The sequence below is a fragment of the Macrotis lagotis genome, chromosome 6 (genome assembly GCF_037893015.1).
Source record: "Macrotis lagotis isolate mMagLag1 chromosome 6, bilby.v1.9.chrom.fasta, whole genome shotgun sequence".
NCBI classification, from domain to species: domain Eukaryota; kingdom Metazoa; phylum Chordata; class Mammalia; order Peramelemorphia; family Peramelidae; genus Macrotis; species Macrotis lagotis.
The window spans coordinates 57,242,469-57,254,024 of record NC_133663.1 but is presented as its reverse complement, the minus strand read 5'-3'; positions in this window follow the sequence as shown (position 1 = coordinate 57,254,024).

The following is an 11,556-nucleotide window of genomic DNA, read 5'->3' as shown; positions in this document are numbered from 1 at the left end:
CTGTAGGGAGCTCCTGGTGAGTAAAATGCCTCACCAATCCATCTGGACAATAGTTTCACATTTTATAATCACTCTTAGAAAGGTATTAATGAGACCTTTGAGCTGTTTGTGATGAAGTATGCAATGCCAATTTCAACTTGAATAATCCAAGGGGCTAACTATGGTGCTTTGAAGAACTCAAGACCAAGGCAAAAACTACAGAGACTGATAATAAATGACATTTTTTCCATGTTAAAATATGAATGAATAGCCCATCCATCCCACCTCACCCATAGATTATGGAGAAAGGACATTGATAAACTCATAATATTATTCAGAGGCAATAATAATAAAAAGGAGATCATTCTTTTTCCCCTTCCATGAAGCCTGAATAGAAGAAAGAGAATCCATCAAACATGAATATTTGTGAAAGCATAACAGTAGTCATCCAAGGAGAGAAAAATATTTTTAATAGGAATTCAGAGTCAGAAGGGAATGATACTTGGTTTTTTTTTGCAATCTATTTGTCTATGACTGAGCCCAACTCTGATAGGATATTATCAGAATAGGAAAGCTTGGTTAATGATTTCTTTCTACTTCTCATCACAAAATAAATTACTTCTGGCTTTAAAAATAAAGAAAATCAATCAATAATTTTCTTTGTCCCTTAAAAATTATTTTCCAGGATTATAGTGTTATGAAAAGGCTAACAGTTCAAATTGAGTGATGGCAATGAGACAACTTATGGATAAATATGATTAGATTTACATGTATAAACTTTCCATCAAAGCAATTTCCTGAATTATTTTGGCATTTTATTTGATCTCCTCCACTAATATTTTCAATTGGTTTGGATTAATATGATTGATTTCATGTTTAAATATTCCTTGTTGCTTCTGTGTATTTTGAGTCAATGAAGGCTCAGTGAATTTTGCCTATAGGAAGCTCAGCAAAAGGTGATGAGTACAAATCTATTGGTTGAACCAACTTTGAGGTCATGGTAGTATTCTGGAGACCAAAAGATGGATTTATTAGATTGAGTAATTAAAATATGTGTGCATGTCTTGAAGCATTGCCAGTACAAATATTGGCATATAAATCCATTATTTAACACTGAAATTTTAAAACTTTACCTAGAAAGGAAACAGTAAACAAACCCAGAGTGATAGTTATTTAGCAATAGGCTGAACATGCAAATACATACACAAACAGAATAGAAATGGAACAATAATACCCAAATACGTACTTCCATCAGCAAGCATCTCATTTGTACATTTCAGTAAAGTTTAAGCTGGAAAAAGGCTAAAATAACTTCAAGGAAGTCTTAAGTAGCTATCTGATCCTAAATTGTCTGTTTTTCACTTGAAAGGGTAATTGATAGTTTGGGATAAAAAAGATTATTTATTTTATGTGCCCAACCTCACAAAGTGCTTTTGAAGGAAAGACATAAAGTATGGATCTTGAAACAAATAATTTATTTTTTTGAAACTGCAAGTTAAAAGATAGTTGTGTCACCCAAGAAATGAATATGAGCTCTCGATGGAGACTCACTAAAATACAGGATTCCATAAGGAAACTTTTTGAAACTGAATGCTTCACAATAGAAATTGTTGATTTACATTCCATTCAGAAAGCCTGTTATGAGTCCACATTTGTGTAATGTGGTGGGGCAAATCAGAAAGATATGACTGGACTATAAGCTGACTATATGATCTTGTTAAGATTTGTGTTTGTGTGTGTGTGTGTGTGTGTGTGTGTGTGTGTGTGTATGTGTGTGTGTGAAAGAAGGTAGGATAAGACTGAAATTTATGGGATAATAAACAATTCAGTCTAGGAACATTGAAAATCTAAAGGTGATAAATGGTAGACTTAGGAGAAGGAAATGAAGGTGGGTGCATGGAGATAACGTTCCTCTTCATGAAATACTCATTACATTTATAAATAGCTTCATAAAGAAGAGGTTGAAATTATGCACATGAGGAATTGGTCAGAAATAATAATACCATTCTACCATTCTTGGAATTTTGCTTTATTTAGGTAATTGCACTGATAAATTTTCAAGGTTTTTAACTGTATAAGCTTCTTAAAATTTTATTGAGATCATGCAGCAACTTTTATTTTAATTAAGAAAACTAAAAACTCAAACCTTCCTTATAATTAACTGGGTCTGCCAGTACATTTTGTTTTATCTATTCAACCACCATATAATATTAAAAAACGATCCTTGCAGCAATCATATAATTTTTAAAAGACTCTTTTATGAGTTATTTTGTATTCACCCTTTCTCCCTTCAAGTAATTCGTTTGGATTTTTCAAATCTAAATTTAAATGTCTCTATACTTCCAAAGAAAGAGCTTGAAACTTTCTGTAGTCCATTTATTTCCTTCTAAAGCTTATAAGTATTTTGATGAATCATTCTGTCAAATAAAACTTTCTTTTATTATTAGGGAGCCCAAGATTTAGAAAAGTTATAAATGTTGTTTCCTTTAAAGCTGTAGCATTTAGTTTAACTTTATAGATCTACATTTGTATGAGCATTATGCATGAGGTTATTGAATTCCTTTGACTTACTGGACTTGTAAATCATAGGCTCATAGAATCACTTGAAGAGATGCTTTATCAAATTCAGTCCTCATATTTATCAGTGGAGATGCTGAATCCCAGAAAAGTGAAAAGACTTGACCAATTCAAGCAAATTGAAACCAATTTTCCTATAAACATGGCAACAATCTTGAATTATACAATAAGCGTTGTTCCAGGGTGTTGTAAAAAGCAAAGAAACATGCTTGTGCACATGCATATTCTAGCCTGAATCTAAATAGTAAATAAAATGAATTTAAAAATTCTATCATTTCAATATTTCAGAGAAGTATTCAATCACTCAATGGTCATGGTGTTCTTCATTACTTCAAAGAGCTCTTACTTTATGGGTAGGAGTTAGCTAAATTAAATTAAAACCCTTCATGCCTGAATGGTTACTTTCATGAGTTTCTCTGATGGAAATAATTCACTTTATGAGTAGCCGTCTGGTGATAAGCCTTCCTATAGTAGCGAAACTGCAGCCAAAATTGAAGGCAAGGATGGTGTTTGTAATTGTTTAGCAACTACATTTCCAGAAGGAAAAAAGTATGAATGACATACTTTTAAATTTGTTTGCATTATTTACATTTTAAGTCTAGACAATCAACAAAACTATAAATCAATTCCTTATTGGATATATTTGATGATTTCCAAGGTGTAAATGCTCAAACTGAAAATTTAACAGTTATCTTAAATTATTTATATATAATATTATATATTATATTACATACATACATATATATATGTAGGTGTGTGTGTGTGTGTGTATACATATATATATATATATATATATATATATATATATATATATATATATATATATATATATATATATATATATATATACATAAAACTGATCTTCTATTAAGTGGCTCCAACACACTTCTGATAGCTATATGGTCCATCACTCCTGGTTAACCTGTGCTTATTAACTGAAGCCTCTAATCTGAGGAGAGAATTCATTCAACATTGGAATGACCTCAAAGGCAGAGCTTATCTGCCTGAAGATCACAAGATGCTTTCCACCAATATGCTTCACTCCTCTTTCAAAAGCCAGACCATAACACGTTACCATCAACACCAGCAACTCATCTTTCATGCCACCACTAATAGGTTTGCTCAATATCGCATCATCTCCTCTCACTCTACCCATTGCTTCACCTCTTTTTGACAATTAAATCCACCTTATATTTAATGTCGTGAAAGAGGTGATTTTTTGCACTAATTTTGAGTAGTAGCACTTACACTGACTCCCTTCTCATTGTCAATATCACCATTCCATTCCACACTCCAAGAAAAATTATAAAATACATCATTAAAAGGATACTTAGGAAATATTTAAATTAAGATCACAAAATCTATCACAAAAAGCTATCATGACTTTATCAGAAATGTCTTATCTCATTTTCTTTCTTGTTAATGTTCTGTTCAGTTAGTGACTGTTGAATTATATATATATATATATGTATATATATATATATATATCTCTTAAATAACTTTGGCAAGACATATAACAGAATCTATTATATTATTCCTATGATAACTATGAAGAAATGTGGTTTTGACAAGAGCTGTCAAATATATAGACTTGCCATATATGGTGCCAAATACTCTCAAGATACAATCCAAACCAAACTAATACAATTGAGATATAGTTTAAAAATAGATAAAAATATAATAAAACATAGAAAATGTTAGCATGTGTTTTTTTCTAAGTCAATGTACAACTATGGGGTTCCTTATATATTATTTAGTAGTACCATTCTATTTGAGTTTGATAGCATTGATCTGGATAATAATTAGGCAGATTCCAGAACAGTTTGAATAGCTGTACCCCAAAAGTGGTTGTTAATATTTTTACATCAGCATGGAAGGAGGTGTTGGGGAGATGGCAATGTCCATGTGGTCTGTATTTGGATTTATGTTATTGAACATTTTTATCAAGGACTCAGGCTTTAGATGGCATGGTTATCAAAAGTCTGGATGGAACAAAGCTGAGAGAGATACACAGTACTTTGAGTGAAAGAGTCAGGATACACAATAGATAGAGCACCAGCCCTGGAGGCAGGAGGACCTGAGTTCAGATTTGACCTCAAATACTTAATGATTACCTTGCTGTGTGATCTAGGGAAAGTCATTTAACCCCATTACCTTCCAAAAAGCCAAAAAAAAAGGAGTTAGGAAACAAAAAGATTTTGATGGGAGGAAATTTAATGGTCATGCATAAAAATCTTACCTTAAGGTTTCAAAAATCTGTTTCCTAAGTAGAAGGTAACAAAAATCAGCCTATTTATAACAATTTGTCTAAAAAATCCAGGGGATTTTAGTGGATTGAAAGCCAAATACAAATCAACAGTTATATCAATTTTAAAAAAAATAAACAGACTCTAAGAGAAGCATGATTTTGTGGATTAGGAAGTGATAACACCACTATACTTTGACGTTTATCAAAGTTTATCAAGTAACATTTAGAGAATTGTTTTTAAATTTGGTTACGACATTTTAGGAAAGACATTGCTAAGCTGGCAAAGTTCATTCCTTCATTTCATAAGTATTTAAACATCAATTTTGTACCAGGCTCTCTAAGGATTAGAGATAAAAACAAACAACAAAAACATATTTAAAAAACAGATTTTGTCCTTGAGTTTATATTCTATAGGAGGGAAAACAAGCAGGTGTGCAGATAGGCAAATGTAATTAAAATATGAAGGGAATGAGGGAAGAAACATTCTTAACTGTGGTCAACCTAATGTAGGAGGTGACCCTTGGACTAACCCTTAAATGTGGCTATGGATTTTAAGAGGCAGTGGAAAGAAAGTATTTCAAGAAGGAGACCACTAATATAAGTCAAGAGAAAGGATGATAGCTAATTATGCTTGAGGAATAGTAAGCAGAAAAAGTTAACTGTAAGGTGCATTGCCTAAGAGAGAGAGTATTGTACAAGACCAATCTGAAAAAAAATAGCTTCAAGTCAGATTAGGAAAGGCTCTATATGCCAAAGAAAGTTTTTCCGAGAAGCCACAGAGTACCATTAAAGTTTCTTGAGCAAAGGAGTGCCGTATACTCTAGGATTATCACTTTGGCAGCTATATAGTAGAAGATGGATTGGAGGGAGGAGAGACAGGAATCAAGAAAACCAATTAGGAGGCTATTGTAATAATTAAAGCGAAAAATGACGAAAAAGTAGATCTATCTGATGACTTCTTTGGTGATAATGGCCTCTTTGATGAGATTCAATTTATTATATGAGAACAGTGAGCTAGACAATCTCTTAGTTTTCTTACACCTCTAAATCTTATAATCTGAGAATAACAAATGAGCCTTCTCAATTATCAGATGATTTGAGAGGAGAGGAAAACTGAGAAATAGACACACTGGCTTTCTGCACCTCTCATTATCCTCTTCCCTTATGCCAGGAGTACCCATTCTCTCTTTTCACTCTAAAAAATGTTTGGATTGAATCTATAGAAATACTATAAATAATTATTCACTTTTTCTAATAAAATTATTTCAGTACTAGAATTGTTTCTCATTCTAAAATTATAATTACTTATAAGGACTTATTACAGCCCATTAAATTTACTTGATTTTTTGAATAGATTTTTTATGATGAATTATTCCAACTTTAGTTCAAAATACTCAATCTTACTGCAGTTCTATGTTGAAGGTGGTTTGCACTATAATTATAAAAGCCTAAACTAGCTCTTTTAATAAGAAATGTGATGTTTTACTTTTCTTTTTTCAGTAGAAAAAAATGTGGCATTTTCTTCACAAAAACAACCCCTGAGGCCTATAGACTAAAATCTAGCTATGTCAGTACTGTAACACTCTAGCAGGCTCTGTAAAGTTGGAAAGTCATTAAATATGACCATGGAGAAATAAATACCGCATTAGTTTCCTGAGAACTGGCCTATCTATGTCCAAAGAGGGTGATAATTTTGATAATTTTGCTTGACAACATTGATGAGCAAAAGTGATTTAAAACAACCCCCCCTCTCCAAATTATGTCTTGTGGCAACCCATTTCACATCTAAAGTTATAGTGGGAGTCAGGGTAGCAGAAAAGTGATTGGGGGGTGGGGTGGGAAAATGTATCCTGAAGAGCAGAGAGAGGGGGGAAAATCACACAAGTCATAAACTATGCATAGATGCATTGTGTTGGAGGTATGATTGTGCAATGACTCATGATATGCTTCTGGAAAGAACTAAACCATATCCTCACAAGTGTTCTCTCTATAAATAAAAGAAGAAAACAGAAAAAAATTAAATTTCAGGAGTAAATTACAGGGAATTAATGAATCAAACTATTTTGGGACAATGGGACTTAAGTGTATTAATTTTTGTGTCATATTTGCAAGAATATAGATATGAGCTTTCTCATCTTAAGATAGAGGTGGGTCACTACACTTGAGAAGAGTCTGATAGGAGATATGAAATATGGAGATTAAATGGTTAAAAACCTTACATGGATTATCACTGAGAAAAAAGACAACTTCTGTATTATGACTTAGAACATTTTGGCAATACTGTCATTTTGTTTTTTTAATGTAGGCATGGGACTAGGATCTGATTACTGAATATTCTTCTATGAAGTTATTCTTTCATTCTTTAAGGAGGGCCATGTAATTTAATCTATGCAAGTCTTTTTGTGTTTTGGTAGGTTGATTCTCAGATATTTTATGCTTTGTGTAATTATGTGGAATGAAATTTCTCTTTCTGTTAGTACTTTTTTGTGATTTATTATTATTATTAATATTATTATTATATAGAAATACTGTAGATTTTTGAGGATTTATTTTGTAGCCTGCAACTTTGTTGAAGATAATGTCTCAATTTGTATTTTTTTTTGCTGATTCCCTGTATTTTTTTCAATTAAACCATTATATCATCAGAAAACAAAGATAGGGGCATATATGGGCCACAGTGGATAGAGCACCGACCCTGGAGTCAGGAGGATTTAAGGTTAAATCCAGCCTCAGACACTTAATAATTGCCTAGCTGTGTGACCCTGGGAAAGCCATTTAACCCCATTGACTTAAACAAATAAAAATTACAAAAAGAAAGCAGGGATACTTTTAATCTCCTATTTAACCTATTTAATCCTATTTAACCTCTTTGAATTCATTTTTCTTTTCTTATTTTAACTGAAGGAATTTCCAGAACTATATCAAATAATGGTGGGGAAATAGTTTGAAATATGTTGTAGTGTTTTCCTCATTGCAAATGATGACTTTTGGTTATTATGATCCATAAAGGTCCCTCTGTGCCTAAACTTTTTGAAGTTTTAGCATAAAATTTTTCAAAGGCCCTTTAATGCATCTACTGAGGTGAATATGGGAAAATCATGATTTGGGATATTTCATTTTTAAAATGATTAATTATGCTTATTGTTTTCCTAATGTTGAACCATCTTTGCACCCCTAAAATGAATCTTATTTGAACATAATGAATAGGACCTTGTATACACGTTTTAATCTGTTTGGTAGAATGATATTTAAAATGTTTAAATCATTGTTTATTAATGATTTTGGCCTATAGTTTTCTTTCTATGTCATTTTCCCCTGGTTTAGATCTTAGGATTGTGTCTCATAAAAAAGGATTCTGCTAGTGTAATTTTTCATTTTTGAGCATATATTTTAAAGTTTGTGCCTTAATTGTTTTTAAAATTTTGACAGAATTCTCCTATAAATATGCCAAATCCAGTAGTTCCCTGTTTGAAAGTTCCTTTACAGCCACACCTATTTCTTTTTTCTGCTATTGAGTTATCTAAGATCTCTATGTGGTATTCTGTTAGTTTAGGCATTTAATTTTTTATTGATATTCTGTTTCTTTAGTGCTAGTGTGGCTAGCAAAAATGTACATAATTTCTTCCAATTATTCTCTTCAGTTCTTCTGGTTTTGCTGGGATTTTACCTTTTGCTTATTGATTTCATTTTCTAATCTCTTTCTTAATTAGATTAGCTAAGGATGTAAAACTTTTATGTCTTTTCAAAGAACCAACTTCTTATTTTATTGATAATTTCTTTTTTTGTATAGTGATCATGTATTTTCCTCTAATTTTTAATATTTCTTTTGTTTCTATTTTAGGTTTGCTTATTTTCCATTTTTTAAAAAAGTATGTTTAGTTCACTATTGTTCTTTTTATTGTATTGCCATAATGTATGATTATAAGAATATGATTTGCCCTCTTAGGATTGCCTTAACATATTCCAGAAATTTTGTCATATCATTTCATCATTTTCATTTTCTTTTACAAAGTTATTAATTGTTTTTATGATTTGTTCTTTGACCAACTCATTATTTAAGATTTGGTTGTTATGTTTTCTTTTGAGTATGAATCTTTTTTTGTGACCATTGAACACATTTCTATTTTTATTGGACTATGATTTGTAAAGGATTAATAGCCAATTTCTTCCCTTTTATAAGTGTTTCTATACTTTCTGTGCTGTATTATTGGTCAATTTTTGTTAAATTTCCATGTGGCACAGAAAATATGAAACATTTTATTTTCCCACTTAGAAGATACCATAAGTCTTTTAACTGTAAATCTCTCCAGAAATTTTATGAATACCATATTTTCCCTTTTTTTATATTTCTGTTAGACTTATCCAAAACTGATAGTGGAATACTAATGTCTCCTATAACTATTGTATTATCTTTTATGTTTTATTAAATTTTTAATAATGTTTCTGTTATGAATTTGGATGTCTAAGCATTTGGAGTATATAAGTAATGACTGCCAGCTAAGATTCCTTTTAGCATAATATAATTTATTTTGTGTAGTCTTTTTTAATTTTTTGAATGTTTGTATTTGCTTTTTTCCTGGCATGATGCCAACATTTGTTTTTTGCTTGATGTATATTAATTCTTTTCATTTCCTTAGTATTATTTTGTTTGTATATACACTAAATGCATTTTATTTATATTTATATAATATATATTATACACACACACACACACATACATATAAAACAGATTGCGGGGTTGTGTTGGCAATGTTGATAAGCAAAACCTTTTCTTTCTTTTAGCACTTGGAGAATGGATCCCATAGATGATAACTTTAAAAATCAAATGACATCAGTGGTAAACAGCTGCTCCCAAGATTCCTAGACTAAGAAGAAAAGTTCTTTTTTTTTATTTTATTGGATTGTTGACTTAATGCAACTTCAAGTTACAAGAGAAGGTTTTTATTATTTTCCTTCATCTATCTCTAATGTTTCCAGGTTATAATTTGATCTCAATTCTACTGTAAATACTATATTATGTTCTTTAGTTACTTTACTTAAATCTTTGTTTAAGTTTGTCTTGCTCCTATTAGCTCTCTGTCGCTTCCCTCTTGGCCATCTTTTTTCATTTATTGGTACTTTTCCTTTAGGTAAAGTTCACCCCATTGATTCTCCTTTTCCATTCTGTCTCATTCATAGCAATGGCTCTTATTGAAAATATACAAAAGGACACATCCTCATGTTACCACTCCTTCCTGACCAAATGATCTTGGTAACAAAATTCTAATGAATCAAACTAACCTGGGAATGGTGAGATAGAGCAGTCCAAAAACAGTAGTTTGATGAATTAGTTTCAGAGTGAGGAAAAGATTTCCAAATATGGAATTCTTCTATTTAAAACTCTTTAGAACTCTCCCTTGCTGAAGTGAAAGCAGAGATTTTATACATAAATCTCAAGTAGGTAAGGAGAGGGAAGATGGATCACAATACCATAATTTCTAAGGATTCAGCAATTTCTTCTGCAAACTCACCAGTGTAGGACCATTCAGGTGTCTTTGAGTCCTGTGAGAATGATTAAGTTGATTGTTTAGACTTGGGGATATTTTACTGGGGTATAGGAACTGACTCTGGTTTTCAATTCAGTTCATTTTACATAAGCAGGTACAGTGAAGTGAAATGAATGTGGCTATTATCAAGATTAATCACTTCAGTTGCATTGTGAGTCTGACATCAAAGTCTAGAATCTGCTAAGGAAAAATGGATCTCTAAAAACTAGATTATTAGTAAATTTGTTACACACTATGTATCAATTTGAAAATCATAATTTTCTTTTCACTTTTCTTCCTTTTGATCAAAAGATCAGAACATCTCTTGAAGTTTGATAAGAAGCATTCATCTGAAACGTGATTTTGTTTTTATACATTAATCTATTATATGAAAGATTTAGTGTTGTATTTATAAAACTTCATGTTTATAGAAATTTTCTAAAAATGGAAAAAATGACACAGTTAATCATATAACGGAAAAAATGAGTCATATTTAATATTTAATCATGTAACTACAGAGAGTTAAAAGCAAGACTCAGAATTAAGTAGATGAGGAATTTTCCTTTTTTCAGGAAGAAAACAACACATTGGGAAAACAGAGTCAGGAAACTCCTACCTAGGTCATTTCCTGGGTCATTCCCCGCAAATTTTTCCAGGCACAGACATCCACCTTAGCTTTAGACTGCGCATATGCCATTTTCTGCTATTGTCTTCGGGACACTTGAGACAACCATACTAGCAATCAAAATTAAAAAAATAAAAAAGAATCCTTGCAATTATTACTTTAAATAGCAAAATTTCACTAACCACAACTTGAAGCTTGAATAATTTTAGGAATTTAGAGGGAAAAAATCCACTATTTTTAATTTTTTTGAAAGGCAATGGGGTTAAGTGACTTGCCTAAGGTCACACAACTGGGTAATTATTTAAATGTTTGAGACTGCATTTGAACTCAGGTCCTCCTTATTCCAGGGCCAGTGCTCTATCCACTGTACCACCTAGCTGCCCTCAAAACCTGCTATTTCCATGGACATTAGAAGATAGTATCAAGTTTATAGCGGGAGCAACTGCTAATCTCAGCCCACATCCAGTTTCTTGGAGCTGTAGTCTACAGAAGGTATTTTCTTCTTAATCTGGGAATCTTGGGAACAGTTGTTTACCACAGATGTCATCTGATTTTTAAGGTCAGGTCACCTATGGAATGCATTATCCAATTGGCTCATACTA